Raw genomic sequence first — 23,087 nt, 5'->3', positions numbered from 1 at the left:
AGACCGCGCTGCAGCCACTGCGCACGGAGGGAATGAGGGTCTTATTTTACCTGGACGATCTTCTCCTGTGCGCTCGGTCCAAGGACGAGGCGTCACAGCAAACCAGGAGGTTGACAGAGCATCTGTCAACCCTAGGGTTTTCTATAAACTGGGAAAAGAGCTCTGTGACAGCTGCCCTGCTGCCACACTTCAAGCAAATAACTGTTAATGTTTTATTTTGAACAGAGGTGTTTGTTTCCATGGATTGACTGTTTGGGTGACTGTATGAAGTGCACACATTCAGTTACTCATCGGTTTTAGTCTGTAGGGGTTTGTATGATTAATGTTTTCTTTGAGTTGCCAGTGGCCTTGGAGTTGGAGCAGCTGTAGCAGATCACTTGGCCTAATCAGCACCATTGGATCATACCAACTCAAGGGAGAAGATTCCTGTGTTTATGTATTTAGTTATTCTCTTTTGTAAATAATAGTTGGGTTTTGATAGTAATATGTTTTCATTTGAAGTAACTCAAACAGAATGGACTGATTAGTATGAATTTGTTAGCAGTAGTTTATTTATGTTCTTTGTTTACTGATGTCTCCCACCCTATTGTGTTGGCAGTGGTCTGATCAGCCACTATTTAAGTTGATCCTGTTGTGTCTGTAGGAGGTTATTTTTTGTACATGTCTGTAGTCAGATCCTGAGTTTGGGTTACTTTGTTTCTACACCCATTGTCATGTAATGTTAATTGCTGGCTGGAACCCTCTTTGGAGAAAAGAAAAAAAGTAATAAATTAACATGTCAAGAAAATCATCCGTGCTCTGCTGGCTGGTTTATGCAAGTCCCTGACAAGTGGTGTCAGAAGTGGGATTTTGCTAGCCATGAGTACGTGTTGAATTAGTGAGACCCACGGAAGAAACCATGCAGCGAGGCAGGGGCAGACGACCTGTGGAGCCTTTGGAGCCAGCTGGACCGGAAAAGCAGTCGGATGGTTCTGAAGATGAGGGGGCTGCTGGCCCTGCAGTTGTGGAAGCGGAAGGATCCCGGGAGCCAACGTTAACAGATCTTGTTGGGATACTTCAGGCACACATGAGCCAACAGACGGCCCAGAATCACATGTTGATGGAAGAGGCACGACGTCAGGATCGGAGGTTCCAGGAGCTTCAGCAACAATTTCGGCATCTGCAAGAGGAGCTACAGCCACACCCTCTCAGGAAATCTGATTCTGAGGAGCTGGAGCAAGGCGACGAGGAACAGGTGGCCGAGGGTCTCAAGACCATCAGCTCTCCAGGTCAGTGTCGTTCCTTCTCAGAGCCTAGACTGGAAAAGTTAACAGACACTGATGACATTGAACATTTCCTGATTACTTTTGAGAGGATTGCCGCATCCTGTAATTGGCCGATGGCTGACTGGGTTTTCCACCTTGTACCACTACTCACTGGGAAAGCCAGGAGTGCCTATGTGCACATGGACATTGAGGAGGTACGTGACTATGAGTCTGTTAAGGGAGCTATTCTCAGGAAATATGATATCAACCCAGAGACTTATCGACAGAGATTCCGCTCGACAGAGGTTGAAGCGGGTGAGACTCCTAAAGAGCTATATGTCAGGCTAAAAGAGCTCTATGACAAATGGATCCACCCCCAAGGTAAAACTGTTAAAGACATTGGCGAAATGATTGTTTTAGAGCAGTTTCTTCGTATGCTGTCCCCTGAGCTTCAGGTTTGGGTTCGGGAACATGACCCTCCATCTGCGTCCAAGGCTGCTTCATTAGCAGAGGTGTTTGTCGCAGCAAGACGAAAAGGACAACCCTGGAGTTACACTGCTTGGAAGACTTCCAAAGAGAAGGATAATCGGAGAACCCCATATGGACAACCTCAATTCCAATCAGCAATGGCTACGGCAGGTAAGGGTCCCTCGAGGGACCTTCGCCCAGATGGGGTGTTTCCTAAACAATATAAAGAACCTATCTGCTATTTGTGCGGACTGCCAGGTCATACTAAACCTATGTGCCCCAAGAACACTGCTAAAACCACTCAACTGTGTGTTGTTCCAGCAAAAGGAAAGGAAAACCTAAAGGGTGCTCTACCATTACAAGTTACCAAAGTGGAAGTAAATGGGAGGAGTGTGGAAGCTTTGATTGACACCGGTAGTGTTCAGACACTAGTGGAAAGAACCCTGGTCCCGCATTCCCTTGTTAATGTGTTAGACACCATTCCTATCCAATGTGTGCATGGTGATAAGCGGAGGTATCCTACTGCCGACCTGTATATCAAAGTTCAAGGACAAGTTCATTTGCTGAGAGTTGGAGTGTTAAACAGCCTTCCTTTTCCAGTGGTGTTGGGTAGTGACTTACCAATCCTGTTTGACTTGATTCAGGCTCCATTGAACTGTGCTGTGGTTACTCGCTCTCAGGTCAGGCAGAAGGAGGAGACACTCCTGCCTCTTAGTGCGCTGCCCTTCTTCAACGCTGAGCTGGATGTGCAGCCTGGGAAACTACGCAAGTCCCGTCAGCAGCGGAGGCGGGAGAAGTTTCTACATACTGCGAGGATGTCGAAGGAGGAGCTGATAGAGGTACCACAGGGTTTCACAATGCCTTCAAGGATGGCCCAGATGCAGCAAGATGATCCTGAACTATCTGAACTCATTCAGAGGGCCAGGGGAGATGAGAGTGGTGAGCACAAGGGCTGTGCTGAGTATGTTTTACAGGATGACATTTTGTATCGGCAACAAGGAGTACAGAGGCAGCTGGTGGTCCCACAAGAGGCACGAGAGATGGTGCTGGAATTGGGTCATGCTATTCCTTGGGCTGGCCACCTGGGGAAGCAGAAGACATGGGCCCGTATTAAACGCCATTTCTACTGGCCTGGTCTGAGGTCCGATGTTGCCCAATTTTGTAAAACATGTCCTGAGTGTCAACTAGCATCCAACCAATGCCCTCCAAAGGTACCATTGCAACCACTTCCTCTTATCAACACTCCTTTTGAGCGTCTGGGAATGGATATGGTGGGACCCCTTGAGAAGAGTAAGACGGGTTATCGCTATATGTTGGTAATTACAGACTATGCAACCAGATACCCTGAGGTATTTCCTCTAAAGACGATGAAAGCAAAAGCAGTGGCTCTTTCCTTGGTGCAGCTGTTCTCACGGCAGGTGTACCAACTACTGGGGATCAAGGGGATCCGAACTACCCCTTATCATCCCCAGACTGATGGTTTAACCGAACGATTTAACCAGACTCTAAAACAAATGCTGCGGAAGTTTGTTGATGAGACTGGTTCTGACTGGGATCAATGGTTGCCTTACCTTCTCTTCGCCTACAGGGAGGTACCCCAAGCCTCAACAGGCTTCTCTCCTTTTGAACTTTTGTATGGGCATGAGGTGCGGGGACCTCTGGCTTTATTGAAAGAGACCTGGACTGGGGAGGAGAGAGGGGAGGGGCCTGTTAATGTGATCTCTTATGTTTTGCAGATGAGAGAGAGGTTACTGAAAATGACAACTTTAGCTCAGCAGCATCTGGCTGAAGCCCAAAGGTACCAGAAGCGTTGGTATGACAAGTCTGCACGGGAAAGGCACTTTCTACCAGGGCAGAAGGTCCTAGTCATGTTGCCAACCCGTGAAAGTAAGCTTCTGGCTAAATGGCAGGGGCCGTATGAGGTGGTGAAACGGCTTGGGCCTACCACGTACGAGGTATGTGACCCTTGTAGGTCCCGTTCGAAGAGAGTGCTGCATGTGAATCTGCTTAAGGAATGGACGCCCCGTTCTGTAACAGGAGCAGGTGTGATGTTGATCCGAGCAGTAGCAGAGGAGGAGGATGTTGATGACCAGTACATGCCCTCTCCATCCTCTACAGTTTGTAATCTTAGTCACCTGACCATGGAACAGCAAAACCAGATAAAAATGGTGTGTCACCCTCAAGTTTTTGCTGAGTATCCAGGGCGCACAGACATTCTTGAACACAACATTGTGTTAAAACGGGATGCAGTTGCTAAACGCATGAGCTATAGAATCCCTGAGCGTCTCCTGGGTTCCCTTAAGGCAGAAGTGGAACTGATGCAGTCCCTTGGTATTATTGAAGACTCCAAGAGTGAGTGGTGTAATCCTGTGGTTCTGGTCCCTAAGAAGGAGGGGGGAATACGCTTTTGCATTGACCTCAGGTATCTGAATTCGGTATCAAAGTTTGATGCCTACCCCACACCACGTATTGATGATGTGATTAACAGATTGGGAAAATCCATGTTCCTGAGTACCCTTGACTTGTGTAAAGGTTATTGGCAAGTGCCACTTTCCCAGGAGTCAAGGGAATTCACTGCCTTCCGGACCCCATGGGGCCTGTTTCAGTTTGCAGTTTTGCCGTTTGGGTTGCATGGGGCACCTGCTACATTTCAGCGGCTGATGGATGAGGTTCTGAGAGGTTGTGAAGACTATGCATGTGCTTATTTAGATGACATTGTTATCTTCAGTAGGTCATGGGAGGATCACATGAAGCACCTACAATCCATTCTGAGTCGCCTCCGAGATGCTGGGCTCACAGTGAACCCCTCCAAATGCGTGTTGGCCCGCCGTGAGGTAGAGTACCTGGGGTTTCGAGTAGGTGATGGGGTTGTTAAGCCCCTAGTCGCTAAAGTACAAGCTCTCGAGTCCTGTCAAACACCCAGAACCAAGAAGCAACTCAGGTCATTTCTGGGGTTGGCAGGTTATTACCACCGATTTATTCCCCACTTTTCATCTAGGGCTGCTCTACTCACGGACATGACGGGATCAAAGTATCCCAATGTCATCCAGTGGACAGAGAAGGCCATGGCAGCGTATCAAGACATGCAACATGCTCTTGGTAAGGAGTCTGTCCTCAAATGTCCTGACTTTGATGAACCGTTTGTTTTGCAGACGGATGCCTCTGACAGAGGTATTGGTGCAGTCCTCCTCCAAGGTCGTGAGAATCTGCATCCAGTGGCTTTTATTAGCCGTAAGTTGTTCCCTAGGGAGGTGAAATATTCAACGGTGGAGAAGGAGGCCTTGGCCATTAAATGGGCCTTGGACTCTTTGAAGTTTTACCTGCTTGGCAGAGAATTCACCTTGCAGACAGACCATAAAGCTCTGCAATGGCTGCATCGTATGAGGGACACAAACAGCCGTGTTACTCGGTGGGCCCTTGCACTGCAACCCTTTCGCTTTTTGGTACAGCATGTCCCAGGCAAGGCTAATATGACTGCTGATTATCTTTCCCGCTGGAGCGGGGTAGCTTCTTAAGGAGGGGGGACTGTGACAGCTGCCCTGCTGCCACACTTCAAGCAAATAACTGTTAATGTTTTATTTTGAACAAAGGTGTTTGTTTCCATGGATTGACTGTTTGGGTGACTGTATGAAGTGCACACATTCAGTTACTCATCGGTTTTAGTCTGTAGGGGTTTGTATGATTAATGTTTTCTTTGAGTTGCCAGTGGCCTTGGAGTTGGAGCAGCTGTAGCAGATCACTTGGCCTAATCAGCACCATTGGATCATACCAACTCAAGGGAGAAGATTCCTGTGTTTATGTATTTAGTTATTCTCTTTTGTAAATAATAGTTGGGTTTTGATAGTAATATGTTTTCATTTGAAGTAACTCAAACAGAATGGACTGATTAGTATGAATTTGTTAGCAGTAGTTTATTTATGTTCTTTGTTTACTGATGTCTCCCACCCTATTGTGTTGGCAGTGGTCTGATCAGCCACTATTTAAGTTGATCCTGTTGTGTCTGTAGGAGGTTATTTTTTGTACATGTCTGTAGTCAGATCCTGAGTTTGGGTTACTTTGTTTCTACACCCATTGTCATGTAATGTTAATTGCTGGCTGGAACCCTCTTTGGAGAAAAGAAAAAAAGTAATAAATTAACATGTCAAGAAAATCATCCGTGCTCTGCTGGCTGGTTTATGCAAGTCCCTGACAAGCTCCATCCTTCCATCCCAGTCGATTGTGTATCTCGGGGTGGAGTTGGACGCCTCCCTAATGAGAGCACGTTTGTCGCCTGCAAGAGCGGCAGATCTCTCCACTGTGATCTCCCGTGTTCAACCCCGCAAGATCGTGAGAGCCCGGTTAGTCATGAAACTCCTGGGCATGATGTCCGCAGCCCACTCAGTAGTGCCGCTAGGTTTGCTGCGCACGAGGCGCTTGCAACGCTGGTTCGTCCGCCTCCGGGTACACCCAATACGTCAGAAGAGACGTATGTTGAAGATTCCCCCTTCAGTGGGCGGGGACCTCGCTCACTGGGGGAACCCCTGCATCCTCTCACGCGGGGTTCCCATCGGACGTCCTGCGTCACACGTATCTGTGTTTACGGATGCGTCACTGTCGGGGTGGGGGGGGGGGGGCACGTGCTTGTCCCACACGGTGGCAGATCGCTGGCCCTCCCACACGCACGAGCACATAAATGTGTTGGAGCTTATGACAGTGAGGAATCTGATCAGACACTTCGCTGCCCTTCTCGAGGGCCGTCATGTCGAAGTTCACACAGACAACCGGGTAGCGGCAGCCTACATAAATCGCCAAGGGGGAGTTCGATCCCTCCCTCTGTTGCGTGTCGCCACAGATTTACTGTGTTGGACACATGTCCACCTGCTGTCCATCAGAGCCATCTACATTCCGGGGGTACTGAATGTAGCGGCAGACATCCTGTCGAGAGGGGGACCCCGCGACTCCGACTGGCGTCTACATCCTGCACTGATATCACAGATCTGGATCAGGTTCGGGGAACCGTCTGTGGATCTGTTCGCGGCTCGCGAAAACGCTCAGTGTCGCCTGTGGTTTTCCCTGAGCCCCCGGGACGGACCCCCGCTCGGGGCGGACGCCTTCTGACACCAGCCCTGGCCTCGAACGCTCCTTTACGCGTTTCCACCAGTCCCTCTGATTCCCCGTCTCCTGGACCGAATTCGGTCGGAACAGCTCTCGATGATTCTGGTGGCTCCCAGGCGCGTGTCCGCGTCATGGTTTCCGGACCTGCAAGCGCTAGTGTCCGGCTCCCCGTGGAGGGCGGACGCCCTTCTCCAGGCGGATGGGATAATCAAACATCCTCCGGAAATAGGCCAACGGCTGTGGGTCTGGCCGCTGAGCGGTCACGCTTAGAGGCTTCTGGGCTGCCGCATGATGTGGTGGCCACGATTCAGAATGCGCGGGCGCCCTCTACCATTGCGTCTTACGCTGCTAAATGGGCAGCTTTCCAGAACTGGTGCACAGAGCGGAATGTTCAAGCGCTCTCCTGCCAGCTGGCAGATGTCCTATCGTTTCTGCAGATACTGATGGACAGGGGCCTCGCATTCAGCACTGTTAAGACATATGCTGCAGCTATCTCATCCTGTCACCAAGGGTTTGGAGATAGATCTGTTTTCAATCATCCCCTCACAAAACGTTTTCTAAAAGGTGTCAGAAGGAACAGACCTGTGTCCCGCCCGCTTTTTCCCCAGTGGGACCTAACGGTGGTTCTGCACGGCTTATCTGAAGCTCCATTTGAACCCTTGGACCAGGTCTCACTCAAGTTCCTGTCGCTTAAAACTGCATTGCTGCTGGCACTGGCATCAGTTAAGAGAGTGAGTGACCTAACCGCCCTCTCAGTGGCTCCCGCCCCAGATAGCAAATTCTTTTTGGCCCTAGTTTGGCAAGCCAGTCTTGGTACTCTTTTGGATGGAATGATGGGCCAAATATGGCCCATATTAGGCACACCAAAATAGAATTATGGATTGTCAAAAGGTTGCCAGAATCATTTTTGGCAATAGTTTGGCATGCCAGTTTGGTACTCTTTTGGGTGGAATGATGGGCCAAATATGGCCCAAATAAGGCACGCCAAAATAGAATTATGGATTGTCAAAAGGTTGCCAGAATTCTTCCAAAATAAATTGTGGAATTCCAAAGCACAACCATAACTATACCAAAAGAACCCCAAAACACCACAAAATGGCCAAAGGATATCAAGGTGTAACCATAAGTTTGCCAAAAGATCACCCAAAATAAAATGTGGCTTTCCAAAGCATAGCCGTAACCATCCCAAAATCCCATAATAAAGCCAAATATGAGCCATAACTTATCCATAATTAGCCATACATTTACCAAAAGATTGTATTTTATTCTGAACCTTATGCTAAATTTAATTTAACATTTTAATAGACTATAAAATGTCCTTGTACAGAAGATTCAGATTTTGTGCCTCAGTTAAATAGCCTTGTGAAATAGCCTAAGTTACTGTGTGTACGAGGTGCATAAACATAAAACCAAACAAGAGTAACATTTGAATATTTTATTTATTTATTTTTGTAAAGGTCAGTCCTGGACTGAGTCCTGGGCTGGTTGAGGGGTTGGTTGAGTGGGCATTCTCCTTTTGCGCCCTCCGTCCCCATCCCCAGCCCAGTAGAACCATTTTTTAATTGTATTTATAATTTCTGCCTCCGTAGACGCCACACAGACCAGATTCCTTCTCACTGCAGCTGAAAATAAAGGCATACACATGGAGAAAGACTTAAAAAAGGACGACGCAACAGTCCATGCAAAAGAGACCTGTGGTGGGCTAAGTAACTGGCTAGTTAAAAAGTCAGTTTTGCATTAGTTAATGGATGCATCTCGTCATATGGGGTTGAAAGTGACAGCCAAAGTTACAACATTAAATCATCATAGTCACTTAGTACTTACACTGCCACAGTTTACTTTACCAAACACAAACCAGCAGTTCTTTCCTGACACTAAAACCAAACAAGAATTTCACGAGCGAGAGTTGACCCTGAAGAACGCGTCACATTGCGGGCAAAGTGGCAATAGCTGTCTTGAAGCCAGCGATAGCGTGGTGTTATAATTACGAGACATTCACAGGCGCACTGCGTGCCATTTCGCAAATGAGTTGTTAAGACTATAAGAATTTTGACTTTGAAAAGAAATGTGATTGTCATGGGTGGCTAATAATTTTATCCTAAACTATGATTTTATCAGATAGAACAGTCGTGTTACTGTTGTGATTAAACTTACCAATTACAATGCCTTTTAGGTGGAGCCTCTCAAAGGCCACCTTCCCATTTTGCCCTCGGCGAGGGCATTAGTCATGGCTCCTTTGAGGACCCGCCACACCGTGTCCTTAACTGTGGACCCCCCCGCAAGGCCGAGTGTTGAACCCTAAAATTAGAAAAATTGATCTTCATTAATTTTTTAAACAAAGATTGATTTTCATTGAATTTTCAAACAAATATTATACAAACTTAAAGAAAAGCCTAGATAGCCATTGTGCTCCACTATTAATTTATTTGGCGTTTCATGGTTGCCTGATGAAGGGCAGAGACCTGAAACATGTGTGTGTGGGGGGGGGTGGGGGGGGGGATAATTGGGTGTACCTCGTTGACTGCACAAGCAGTCCTTTAACTCCTTTGGCATATCTACCACTTTAAGATATTGAACAACACATAAATTGGATGTGCATGCCAAAATGCATTGTCCAAAACTTTGTTGTAAAGGACAGAAAAAAGCTCACCAATTCATGGGCCAATGTTGGACTGATTCCAAGCTCCCTCTCCAGGGCCATCAGGGCCTGAACATCTGCCAAGGGGTAGATGCCGTGGTGCCTGGTCTCCACACTTCCCCCTGTGGTCAGGCCCTGAAGAGCAGCAACAGCAACAAAAAGGTCCTGCACCATTTTGGTGAGGCCGCAGTGCTGCTGAAGGATTATTTCCTGTTTCACCAGGACTTCATACAGGAGAGCTGAAAAGCATTTCAGACACAAAGAAACAACATAGTTTAAGCATTTTTGCATTTACATGTTGTGTGTGTGTGTGGCATTTTAATTAACCAAAAAGAGCACACGTCACCCCTCTGTTCATTGAGCTCCACTGGCTACCGCTAGCAGCACGCATCAAATTCAAATGGCTAACACTAGCATACAAAGTCCGAGATGGTACGGCTCCCATCTACCTGAATCCTCTTGCAAAGGCTTACGTCTCGGCCCGGCCGCTCCGGTCATCACAGGATCGTCGGCTAGCAGGGCCTACACCACGCTCAGGACAATCCAGACTCTTCTCATGCATCGTTCCACAAATGTGGAATGACCTTCCAAGCACTACCAGAACAGGAGCTTCCTTTTCAATTTTCCAGAAACTCCTGAAGACCCTGCTCTTCAGAGAGCATCTTCTTAACTAGCACCCTCCCTGCACCTGTACCCCCTCCCTTGTTCCCTCCTCTCCATGATTGATGTCAAGTTGTTGTTATTGTTGTTGTTAGCCTCAAGGGCAACATGCCAATTATCACTTAGTCGCTTTGGACAAAAGCATCTGCTAAATACATAAACATAATTTTTTTCCATTCAGACTCTCTCTCTCTCTCTCTCTCTCTCTCTCTCTCTCTCTCTCTCTCTCTCTCTCTCTCTCTCTCTCTCTCTCTCTCTCTCTCTCTCTGTGTGTGTGTGTGTGTTTAGCTTTATAAACCATCTTATATTAGTATGTATGCGTGGATCATGTGTGTTTGTATACTGAAACTGGCATGTGAGGACTGGGTAAGTGTAAAACATAATAACCTTACATGTCGTATCGTCCCACTGCTGCCACTGCCCTGGAGAGGAGCTAGGGCAAACTGTAGGCACCCACCAGATGAAGAGGGAGTTTGAACTGGAACCCCCTGGGTTCCCTGGTGACCCTGCAGGTCAATGGCCTGCCGCAATGATGTCCCCAGGGTCATGACATGCTGGAAGAGTGTGTAGAAGAGGGAGAGGAAGAAGAACAACAGTTTACAAAATGCAATTATCGACCTCAACAGTGACGTAATGGCTCCAGTTTTTCTCCATGTAACTGCCTCATTAACCTTTGTAAATTTCCTAATGTATCACATTTGAAACACCACACTTACATGATCAGCTACACTCAAACCCATTTGCTATACATATGTTACTGTGGTATTTGTTGAGATTTCCATTACCTGGTAATTGGTCAGGTCAGGCAGAGGTACAGGTTATTGGGGAGGATGAACCTTCTCCTCACTGGGGGGATGGCTGGGGGTGGGGGAAGCCCTCTTCCGGGGGTCTGGGCTTCATCCTCTGATGAGGCCCGGTCCTGGACATATCTACTTGGCCTTTGGAAATTAACACACAATACAAAATATTTTTGGAATTAAACATTTATTTTAAGTTAATGAGTGCAAATTCAACACAGGCCCAAGAAGTGGAGGAATGGAAAGTTCACAAAATTCTTACTTAATTCTTCTTTGAGGCCTTTCAATGGCTTCCGCCTCAGACTGGAGGTCTGTCTGCTCCTCAGCAAGAGGGAGCTTCCTCCTCGCCTCATTAAGTCATCTGTGTTCACAACAGAGTACATTTTCATGTTGTGTCACTTTCTTAATCATCTTTATTAAATATCCCGCTCCTGCCCGCTCCCGCTGAATTTCTGACCATTACCGCCTGCAACCGCAACGTGTGTGTAACACTCCCGCACCCGCTGTGTGCATGTCTACTCCCGCCCGCAACCGCAAAACTCTGAGAAATTATTACCTCACAATAAAAGACATGTACTGAGTTTGTGTCCTCTCTGGTCCTGGAGAAAACATGTCATTTTATAGGCTATACCAGGGGTCGGCAACTCGCGGCTCTTCCATCCATCTGGTGCGGCTCTCTGTGCTTGTAAAATAATGGATATTTAAATGAAATGCTTTATATTTTACTGAATTAATTTTATATCTGTAAGTCAATTCTAAATGTAAAGATTGTCTGCGTAATCCTGAACAGTTCCAACCCGGTCTTACCAGGTTGACAGGTCACGCTTGTGCATAATTGGCATTTTCTGAGCTGAAGAGGATGTGAGATTCTGGGCTTCTCCTCAGACGGCTCCTGGATGCGTTGCCACATTGGAGACAGGAACAAGCGCTATTCAGCCAAAGTTTCATAATCAGGGAACATTTTCTGACAGTCTCTCTGAGAGACAGGGTTAGGAAAACACTCGCTTCAGTGGGAGGAATCTTCCCGCATGCACCCTGGTTCTGCGACGTGCTCCAAGCCCCTCTCCACATCTTCAGCTCGCTGTGCACCTTATGTACGCGCTGACAGCGAGCTGCGCTGAGCAGTGTCCAGCTCAGATGTTCAGATGGGAATCTTTTCTCGGGTGATTTAGCTATATCTGCAATAAAATGTCAGTTCATCTGCATGCGTATTCTTTCTGTTCTTTCTCCGTCAAAATAAATGGTCAAATACGGGAACTATCCGGTCAACACAACACAAGCCCTGCTTTTAACTGTTTTGTTTTCTTGTGAAAATTGTTGGAAAGAGATTAAATTTAAACTTGATTAACACCAGAGCCAGTGCGCCGTTATCTCCGTGACTGGAAATGAGGGAAAAACAAATTGATCGGATCCTGCACGTCTTTTAACACATTGGTCAGGATTGACGCACTTTGTTTTCATTTAGTTTTTAACCCTTTAACGCCGATGCATCACCAGGATCACCGGTGATGCATCGGCGCATGTTATTTCAAACAACTCGCTACTTAAACTATAAAATTCTTTAAAAAAAACATAAAGGAGCTACTGTGTGGTGCTTAAAGGGATAATGAAATCAAGGCCGTTTCATATTCTATTCTCCTCTGTAATCAGGCAGTGATCGAGGTCACTTTTCTGAGACCTGAATGAGAAATATTAACACAATCGGAGAAACTGCTCCAAATGTCTGACTTGCCTTGCTTTGGTTTTTGTGTCATAAAGACCTTGTTTCAGCTTCTTTTCAACATCAGTTGCCGACTCCATCATACTCATCCCAATCCAGCCGACCGTTCCCGCCCGCAGCAAAATTCACACCGCCCTCCCCCGCAAGACTTGTGTTGGGTCCCGCAGGACCCAATCCCGATGCAGCTCTCTACCACCCGGTACCGTTACAGTCTGCTGCAGCCGCAGCAAACCGCGTGACCCTTTGGCAAAGCCACTTGGTCGTATATAGACGCTGGTTCCGTTAGCTGTAGGTTAGCCACAGTTAGCATCTGTACCTCATCTAAACAGAGGCACAGCCACTATCTACTAGCAGAAACCAAGCCATTAGTTCTAGAACCCGGAACGTGGCCGAATATTACATTTTGCTAAAACAAACAATACAGACCTAAAACAAAACTATAGCAAACAAAAAGGTAGGATTCAAGAAGAAATAGTACTCACCTCTGTCGTGATGCTGGAGAAATGAGCAAATTAGTCCTGATTCCCGGTCTTCGATCACTATTTTTCCCGCCATTTGATGAGTTTTATGGCTTGCCAAAATAACCCCATAGCACACCTGCAGAAGTCACAGACACTGTCCCGCTCTCGTCTGGCTACCCAGAATATGCCATAATCGCCAGCCGCCTAATTTTCTATTATGGCAAACCATATTTATGCCACGGTTAAAACAGAAACACTCACTGACGTAATTGTCTATAATGGGAACCCAAAATTATGCCACATTTAAACCAAAATACTTTTTCGAACATTTTTGTGCCAGAAGAATGCCAAAATGCCCAATTAATGCCAAAATAAAACCAAAATAAAACCAAAATGTTTGCTATCTGGGGCATGCCTCAGGATCCGGGAGGATGGCGGGTCTGCTGTTTTATGCCCCAACCCAGCCTTTGTGCCCAAAAGCATTAATGCTTCCTTCAAATCCAGGTCAATTTCATTGGCTGGACTTTTTCCTCCTCCCCATAATTCTGAGGAGGAGGCGGCTTCTCACCTTCTCTGTCCGGTGCGCGCGCTTGCACGATATGTGTCACGCACTTCAGGGATTCGTCGCTCACAAAACCTGTTTGTGCACTACAGGGAGTCTTCCCTTGGTCAGGCGCTGTCGGCCCAGCGCCTTTCACGCTGGCCGTGTGACGCCATTTCCCTCGCTTACACATCATCAGGGCGGGATCCCCCTGAGGCACTCAGGGCTCACTCAGCCAGAGGGATTTCCTCTTCGATGGCGCTCCTCAGTGGTGTGTCAATGGAAGACATTTGTCAGGCTGCTTCATGGGCTTCACCCTGTTCCTTTACTCGTTATTATTTACGAGATGTCTCTTCAGGTTCCATCACTCGTTCAGTGCTTGGACCCCAGCAGGCTAAATGAGTGCTTATGGCACCTCATTGGCCTTGCTGAGATGGATTTTATCCTCTTGTGGATGATGTTTTTTAGTGGGGGCCCCTCTCTTATCGTGCCTGCCTCAGTCTTTAGGCCTGGTCTGAGGCTGAACGTCCCCCACTAGAGGAGATTTGATTGGGTGTGTCCATTGGTTGTGTTAACCAGTGGGGCGTAAACCCATCCAGCTGCGCTTTATTCCAATAGCAGCTAGCTTAAGGGCTAAGACTAGACGAAATAGAACGTTGGTTACGTATTGTAACCCCAGATTCTATGAGTCTAGTCGCAGCCCTTAAGCCACTGGCCCCACTGGTTATGATGGGAAAAAGAGCCATTGGAGGTGAGCAGTGGGGTCACTGCGGTTATATACCACGAGGGGGCCCACTATTGGTGGGCGTACATTTAAGCTCTTCATGATTGGCTGATGCGGAGATCATCCTTCCAATAGCAGCTAGCTTAAGGGCTGCGACTAGACTCATAGAATCTGGGGTTACAATACGTAACCAACGATTCCCATTTTCCTTCAACAACACCACACATACTCACAGTCCTGAACATTTCTTCTGCTGTGTTATCAACAATTCCCTCAAATGTTCTCTATTATTGGCATTTTTTTTTTCGTCGAGAATGAGAAATATAAAATAAATTGCTCCCAGATGGAAGCGTGTCTTAAAGCCGGATTATTCATGCTCGGCTAAACAGAGAGGCAGTATGCTTCTCTTCTCAGGAGTGTTTTGTTTTTTACAAAGCCAAACTCCATTTTGTTATGTTACCAACTAATGTCAGTCCCTCTGGGTAGGATTTTAATCTCCTTAGTTTAGATTCCTAAAAAGTGTTCGCGTGGAAGGTAACTACTACCAGCGTTCTCTGCGGTTTTATGCATCAGGACATGAATAAAATCTTCTGGTTTTTACCAGGTTTTTAAATTATTTTCTTCTTACCTCCTGAGCACAGAAATTACCATCAAACTCTGAGAAAAGCTGAGCCCACCTGATGGTCCAGCTGCTTGTAGAACCTTCTTTAGCAGCAAGAACTTTGAGTTTTCTGACTTTTCCTGTTTTCATATGAACAGTTTCTGCTCAGCTCGGGTTCACGTTTGGGCTCTGACTGAACCACTGCAGAACCTGTGTTTGCATCATGGTTCTGTTAGACTCCAGAATACTTTTGTCTATAGTGGAGTTCATGGTTGACTCGATGACCATAAAGAATACAGACCATCAGGCCTCCACCACCATGTTGTGCTGACGTGCTCTGATTTGGTTTTCTCTAAATATGTCACTGATATGTGCATCTCGGGTAAACATCTCTACTTCTAAAATATACGGTTTCAGAATTCTTATAAATTTATAAACTTCAGAAGAGAAGATGTTGCATCTGTCATAGGGGCTGCATGACTTAATTTTTTTTAAGTCGACAGTCAAGTAATGAAAATCGAGTCGACTTCGACTAGTCGTTGATGACGTCATACAACTGAAGCGGCGGGGGGGGGGAGGGGTGTCGGTTGGTTCGCTGGAGTTTTTGACAATTAAAATTGCGCCCACATTTTCTAAGTTAAACATATTTCTTTTAACAACGGTAGTTTCTGCTTCAGCCCTCTCCCCCCTCCCCCTGCGCAGCGGCCGCAAACTCACTGATGTGCCTGCAGCCTCTCAGGCCCTGTCCACACGTAGCCGGGGATCTGCCAAAACGTAGATATTTTTCTACGTTTTGGCCTGTCATCCACACGAAAACGAAGTTTTTTCACACGAAAACGGATCTTTTTAAAAACTCCGGCCAAAGTGAAGATCTGCGTTTTCTCCGTTTTGGGTGTCTGCGTGTGGACGGACAAAACCGGAGTTTTAAGGTCCGCAACGTCACTTTCCGCGACAAAAAATGCTGACATCACGTGTGCGACCTGTGTTTACACTAGCCGACAGCATGGAAGCCCTCAGATCTGCGCTCTGTCACTACCCGATCCATCAATTGTCCAAGCGCTTTCTGCTTGTTTGTTTTTGCAAGCGGAATTACTGCTCCTTAAGGAAGACCACAGACGAAGGACGAGGTTAAGAACGGGGGAAGTACTGCCGCCTACAGGTCTGGCATGTCCTTAACAACGTATTTATCCGGGTACGTGTGGACAGAGTTTTTTTTTAAAACGCGGTGGTGCGGATGCAAGTTTTTGGAGGGGCGGATATTCGTTTTTAAAAAACCCCGGCTACGTGTGGACTGGGCCTCAGTGTTCCTGCTGCTCTAAACATTAAAATAATCATTTCATTTTCTGTTCCTCACTTCTGATTACCTTCAATGGTGTCTGTTTGTTGCAACCACCATGTACAAAAACAAATTTGTTTTATGTGACTATTTTTCTGTCCTGCCTGTTTATTATCTTCCTGCATCTCCTCTCAATCCTAAAGAAAAACTGTTACCTGGCTTCATATATATTCACCTTATGAGTTACCTTTGAACTGCAGTTCTAAAAGATCCTCCGACCGCAAAAACAGCGGAGTGCAAGCTGCTCGCCGGCCGCAGTGCGTCACCGGAGGACAAAACAGATGATGCGCCCCGCTCCACAGCAGCGGGGTGCATCAGGCAAAAATAAAAGACAGAAAACATAAAAGGAAATGAGCCGACATGAACGATCGCGTTACATTTGTTTTTGAGTGGTGACACCTGATTTGATAATGTTACTGTGGCCGTGTTCAGGACGCAGATGTCTGAAGCGCGTCAACTATCAGAGCTTTGCATGTGCAAGCTGGTTAAGATTAGGATGGGGGTGAGGGGAAGGTTAAATTGCAAGAGGGAAAAGGTCACAATTTGGTTAAATGTCCGTTTTACGGCGGGTGTCAGTACCAATACTCTGGCACAGAGCGTTGCCTCCGCCTCGATCCAGACGCGCAGGGGCTCGTCACCTGCTGTCTTTTCCGAGGACTGCATCTTGTCATTATCACGTGACAGCGACTAGTCAATGACAGGCATAAAAAGTCACTACAGAGCAGTGAGGTCGACTAGTCGACTAGTTCATACAACCCCTAATCTGTCATGAACTTTAACCTTTAACCTGCATATTTTAACATGGTAGAGCCCTGGTTGGAGCTTTGGTTGTGTAGCCTCTTGAAAGGGTCTGTTTTTCCATCTAAAGGTCGAACTCTTCAGTATCGGGTCACATGGAGACATAAGTCTTAACTGGGGCTTTAATCTGCAGGAAAGATACATACTGTAGTAAAGTAATTACTCTTGACGCCAGTTGGAATCGACACGTCTATTTCTGCTTCACTTCCGCATCTCCTCCTTCGTCGACCCCCTTCCCTTGATGTTATACTGCCCCCTCCTGGATCCCATCACGAACTTGTTTTTAACCAGTCTCTAGTTTTGTAATAATGTAATAATTCCAAACCAACATTATAACAGTCCCTCCACCTACAGTTCAAAATCTGTTTTTATTTGTTTATTTTTTTAAATGATATAAACTGTATTTGTAATATAAACTGTGTTATAATAGTTTAAACAGCTCAACATCACCTAATCTACAAGGTAAGGGGTAGACTGCCCTTCCTTGAGACACCCAAGGGGTTTATTCTGCCCCTGCAACAACAAAGTCCTTTAAGTAGGTGGGTGCCTTCCTAACTCGTGCAGGATATCGATGACCTATCTCCACAGCTTGGTCCAGTGCAGTAGTCCCTCCGGGCTCTGTCCTCTTTTCACCCTCCTCTGGTAACGTAGAGTCCCCAGGGACACAGTCCTCAGTGACACTTGGTCCAGTCCCTTTTGATCCTGACTGACTCAGTCTGATCTGATCCTGACGTCTCTTCACCATCTTCCCTTCCCGTGATTGTGCTCTCCAAGACACTGGGCCAGTCTTCTCAATGAGAGTCGCTGGCAGCCACTTCTCCCCGGAGTAACCCCTCACATACACAGGGTCAGACTCAGTCAACGTTCGCTCTCAAGCATGTTTGTCATGATGCTGTTTTTGTCTGGTTTGACTCCAACCCACCTTACTGGCTAGTGAAGGACACACCAAGTCCAACTGTGCTCGAATCCTTCAGTTCATGAGCAACTCTGCTGGTGTAGCTCCAGTTGTGGTTTGAGGTGTTGTACAATACTTAAATAGAAACTTGGTTTCTACACTGCCGGAACTCATTTTCTCGATTCCATCGTTGAATACTCGCACGGCTCTCTCCGCACATCCATTTGATGAAGGGTGGTATGGTGCCGTTGTTATGTGTTTTATGCCGTTCTGCTCCAGGAAGTTTTCAAACTCTGCAATGACCAAATTAGGCCCATTATTGCTGACCAGGGTGGCTGGGATGCCATGAATGGCGAATATTCCCCTCAGTTTTTCCACTGTCATGGATGACGCAGTATTTGTCATTGGGTGAGCCTCAATCCATTTTGAATATGCATCTACGATGATCAGGAACATCTTCCCCAACACTGGTCCACAGAAATCCACATGCCCTCATCCATGGTCGACTTGCCCACTCCCATGGATGTAACGGAGCTGCCGCTGGGTTGATTTGGTTTGCTTGACATGCATGGCATTTACATATTGCAGCTTCCAAATCCGCGTTCATGTTCGGCCACCACACATAGCTTTGAGCTAATGTTTTCATTCTGGATGCTCCTGGGTGTGCTTCATGTAGTTCTTCGATCATTTTTTGTCTTCCTTGAGGAGGTATTACCATTCTCCTACCCCACAGGATGCATCCATCTTCCAAGCTCAGTTCTTGTAAATGTCTCACATATGGCTGCAGATGTGGCTCAGTGCTCTCCTCAGGCCCAAAACCTTGCTGCAGCCACTGTTGTACTCTTGACAGTACTGGGTCTCTGCGAGTCCAGTCTCTGACTTGTTTTGCCTGCAGCTGTGTGCCATTTATATGTTCCATGAGCAACACTACTTCACTCTCCTGTTTTGCGTGAGTAGGTTTGGTTGGTATTGGCTGTCGGCTCAGTGCATCAGCATTTACATTCTTTGAACCCTCTTTATACTCCAGGGTATATTGATAAGCTGCCAGAATTAATGCCCACCTCTGTATTCGTGCCGCCACCATGTGTGAAACGCCTTTGGTCTCCCCAGACAATCCCAAAAGGGGTATGTGGTCAGTCACTATGGTGCAGTTTCCCAAACAGATATTGGTGGAATTTCTTTAATCCAAAAATAATGGTCAGAGCTTCTTTTTCCAACTGTGAATAGCCACGTTCTGCTGGTGCCAAATATCGGGACATATACCCTATCGGCCTGTCAGTACCATCAGGCAGTCGGTGTGACAAAACTGCCCCTAGGTCATATGGCGATGCATCGCAGAACAGGTGAAGTGGCTTCATCTCATCAAAATGTACCAACATTTGGTCTGATTGTAGGCACTCTTTTGCTGCTTCAAAAGCTTGACTGTGTTGTGTGTCCCACTTCCAAGGGGTGCCTTTTTCTCACAAGCTCATGTAATGGCTGCAGTACAGTAGAGATGTTTGGTAAAAACCTATGATAATAGTTAAGCATTCCCAGGAAGGACTTTAACTGTGTCTGATTGGTCGGTTGTAGTGCATAGGCTATGGCTTTGACTTTGTCTGCCACTGGATGTATTCCTTGATTGTTGATTCTGTATCCCAGATACACCACTTCAGGCTCCATAAACACACATTTTTCTTTTTTTTAAATGAAGTCCGGCCTTGGAGAGTCTTCCCAGCACTAGGCCCAAGGTCTGCAAATGACTGGCGTCATTTTTCCCAGTTACAAGGATGTTGTCCAGCCGCACAACGACATATGGAAGTCCTTGCAGCAAGTTATCCATAGTGCGTTGCAATATGCCAGGTGCTGATGACACCCCATATGGCAACCTGGTGTACTGGTGTAGACCCCATGTGTGTTTATCGTTGTGAACTTTTTTGACTCTTCATCCAGTGGGAGTTGCTGATACGCTTGCGATGTGTCCAGTTTTGTGAACTTGCAGTCCCCTTCCAGTACAGCCAGTAAATCCTCAGTCTTTGGAATGGGGTAATTTTCCAACTTTGATACTGGATTCACAGTAACTTTATAATCGCCACATATTCTTGCTGTGTTGTCCAGTTTAAGAATGGGAACGATGGGGGCTGCCCCTTCAGAGAAACTTGCAGGCTCAATAATGACTTCCTTTTCCAGTCGCATTAACTCTGTGCCAACTTTTTCTTTCCGTGCATATGGCAGAGGTCTGGCCTTAAAGTATTTTGTTTTTTCTGTTGGGTCCACATATATTTTCGCTTTACCTCCCACTAATGTGCCCAGGTCACTTTTAAACACCTCCTCATGATGTGAGAGTAGCTTTTTAACTCTTCCCCATGGTCTGTTTGTGCTCTGAAGATTGCCCTCCAGTCTAGTCTTATGGCTTTAAGCCAGTTTCTCCCTAATAAATTTGGCCCCCTGCCTTTCACTACCAACAAAGCCAACGTTTTCCTCTGCCCCTTGTAATAAACCTGTGCATCTATTTTTCCTAACACCTCCACCTTGTCCTTTGTATAAGTGTACAGTTTTATTTTTGTTTCTTGGAGTGCACCTCCTCCCAGCTGCCTATATGTTTTCTCATTTACAATCGTCACACCTGCCCATGTCAATTTCAAAATCGATGTCATGTCCATTTACCGACACCTTCTCTTTGTATGGCCCCACTTTGCTGCCTTCTCCAAAGTTGTACAACATGTGAGTGTAACCCTCCTCTTCCTCTTCATAGCCGTATACTTCCTTCTGTGGTTTGTTTGTTATTTCTGGGCTGCCTTGCACTGCGGCATTTTCTTGCCGAATGACCCCTCTTGCGGCAGTTGTGGCAAACTGCATCTATAAATTTACAGTCCGCGGGTCCATGATGGCTGCCCCACATCTGAAACAACATGCTGCTGCCTGCCCTGTATTTCCAGACTGTACCTTGTGAACCGTTGCCTCTGTTCCATTCTGTTGTAACTCCACTACATCCTTTTCTGCTGTTTCCATTGACATTGCCAATTCCACTTCTCTCGCTAACGTAAGCCTATCATCTGGCTCTGATAACAACCGTCGCTGAATGCGGTCATCGTTAATTCCACACACCATCCTGTCCCTGATCATGTCATCCAGTGTAACTCCAAAATCACAGTGTTCAGTTAATCTCCGCAGTTCGGCCAAGAATGCAGCAACTGACTGCCCTGGTTGTCTCATCTTTGAATGAAATTTGAATCTTTCAATAATGGTGCTGGGCCATGGTGAAAAATGATCACTCAGCGTCTTGAGTAGCTCTACTAACGAAAAATCCCCTGGTCTTCCAGGCTGACACAGGTCCCGCAGCACAGCATACAGTTTTCCCCCACATGAACTCAGGAATATGGCTCGTTTTTTATCAGCCTCTGTGATTTCGTTTGCCACGAAAAAAAATCCAGACGTTCCACATATTGCTGCCAATCACCTGCTTCCATATCAAACTCGTGAAGCGTTCCATATGTCGGCATGTTTTCTCCCGCTTTTAGTTTATCCTCGTCGCCAATGTAGTAAAGTGTAACGTTATGAAGTTATGATTTTCAGCTCCTAAACGCTGCCCCTGTACACATTTACACCCGTGTAGGAAACGCCAAGGTCGTCTGTTCCTCAGACTGTTTACATTCCAGGAGAAGAGCCAGAAGGAGAAGAAGAACGCTTTTCAATAATCAAAGTACTTAATTTGTGATTAAAGCTAGTCGAAACAGATGTTGATCAAGAATAATCAAGTGAATGATCTGTGGAATAAAGATGTCATGATTTATGTGTTTAATGAAAACAGGACTACTGCACAGACAGACTGACCCTCATCTCCATAGAAACGCATGACACATTGTTCCAACCAATCAGAGCTTTTGGCTGCCGTAAGAGAATCTGGCTTGTTGACTTAAAGTGTCCAATCCGCTTTACTAAAACTTATCAACAATTCAGAGATATAAAACAAGGCAACGCCATTTTAAGCTCAGTTCCATTTTGACTTCAGTTCTATTCACCGTCATCCCAAAGAGAAGCACAGCCTGGCCAGATGTGTTTTCTTCTTTAAACTAAGAACTGTGAAGTTGGAGATTTTCGTCGTTTAACAACCAGACGACATCCTTTCAAAATAAGAGCACCTGCTGACGCTGCCGATTGTTACCTGGGTCGACCCTTCAGACGGGCTTTGAAACGCTGTGACCGCGGTTTCGACCAGCTCCAGCGCACATCCGAGGTCTTCAGACCTGGCATTTCCTGATCTACCTGGGAGGCCCCCACTGGGTACGTACACGGCAAAATAGCAGCTCATGTCATCACTTTATAAGCCTCGTGATATCTAGTCATAACAATCAAAGACTACCAGATTCAATGACGTCAGCCTAAGGAGTCTGAACCAACCACACACACACACACACACACACACACACACACACACACACACACACACACACACACACACACACACACACACACACACACACACATCGAACATCACATTCATTTCCAAACAACACAGAGTTAGTCCTGATAGATTGTAGAATTTATAATAAAATTCTTAAACGATCCCAACTCTCTCTTTTCTTGTCTCAAGGTCAATACAGAGTGTTAAATGAACTCCCTGATGATAAAAACAACCTATTCTTCTGATTATAAAACCTAGATCTACTTACAGTATATTAAAATACAACTCTAGATCGTTACATCACTCTATTTCACTACAAAAGTAATTACTCTTGAAGCCAGTTGGAATCTAAACATCTTTATTTCTGCTTCACTCCCGCATCTTCTCCTTCATCGACCCCCTTCTCTTGGTGTTAAGGTTGGTTTATGCTTGACGCGTCCGCGAGGTCCGCATGGCTCCGTGCGGAAAAATTGCGTCATTTGGCGTCATTTTAACAACCACGCCCCTCCACTGCGCCTCCGCACGGCCCAAACTTTCCGCAACGCGCACCTAGGAAAATTTCTAACCACGCGGACGGGCGGACGTGGAAAAACATGGCGGACCGGCAAGAACTAGTATGGCAGAGGTTCGTTAATAACAGAAACATGATGATTCAGCTGTCAAAGATCGCCATGATCAACATGTTGTTAATAATTCTTGGAGAGAAATAGCTCGCACTGTCGGAAA

General features: G+C 46.4%; 1 protein-coding gene and 1 long non-coding RNA gene across 3 annotated transcripts in view; both read right to left on the bottom strand.

Annotated features, from left to right (window-relative positions):
• Positions 1-23,087, bottom strand: part of pnoca (prepronociceptin a) — a 67,820-nt gene that overhangs the window by 18,613 nt on the left and 26,120 nt on the right. The gene's annotated exons all lie outside the window — the stretch shown is intronic.
• Positions 10,305-12,288, bottom strand: LOC139071664 (uncharacterized). Its single transcript, XR_011521493.1, has 3 exons — positions 11,164-12,288; positions 10,890-11,042; positions 10,305-10,658 (listed from the first exon to the last, which is right to left on the bottom strand). It is a non-coding gene; the product is annotated as an uncharacterized lncRNA (long non-coding RNA).

Source organism: Nothobranchius furzeri, chromosome 9, assembly GCF_043380555.1.
Source record: "Nothobranchius furzeri strain GRZ-AD chromosome 9, NfurGRZ-RIMD1, whole genome shotgun sequence".
Lineage (NCBI taxonomy): Eukaryota > Metazoa > Chordata > Actinopteri > Cyprinodontiformes > Nothobranchiidae > Nothobranchius > Nothobranchius furzeri.
The sequence above is the reverse complement of the archived record's forward strand: the minus strand, read 5'-3'. Positions and strand labels throughout refer to the sequence as shown.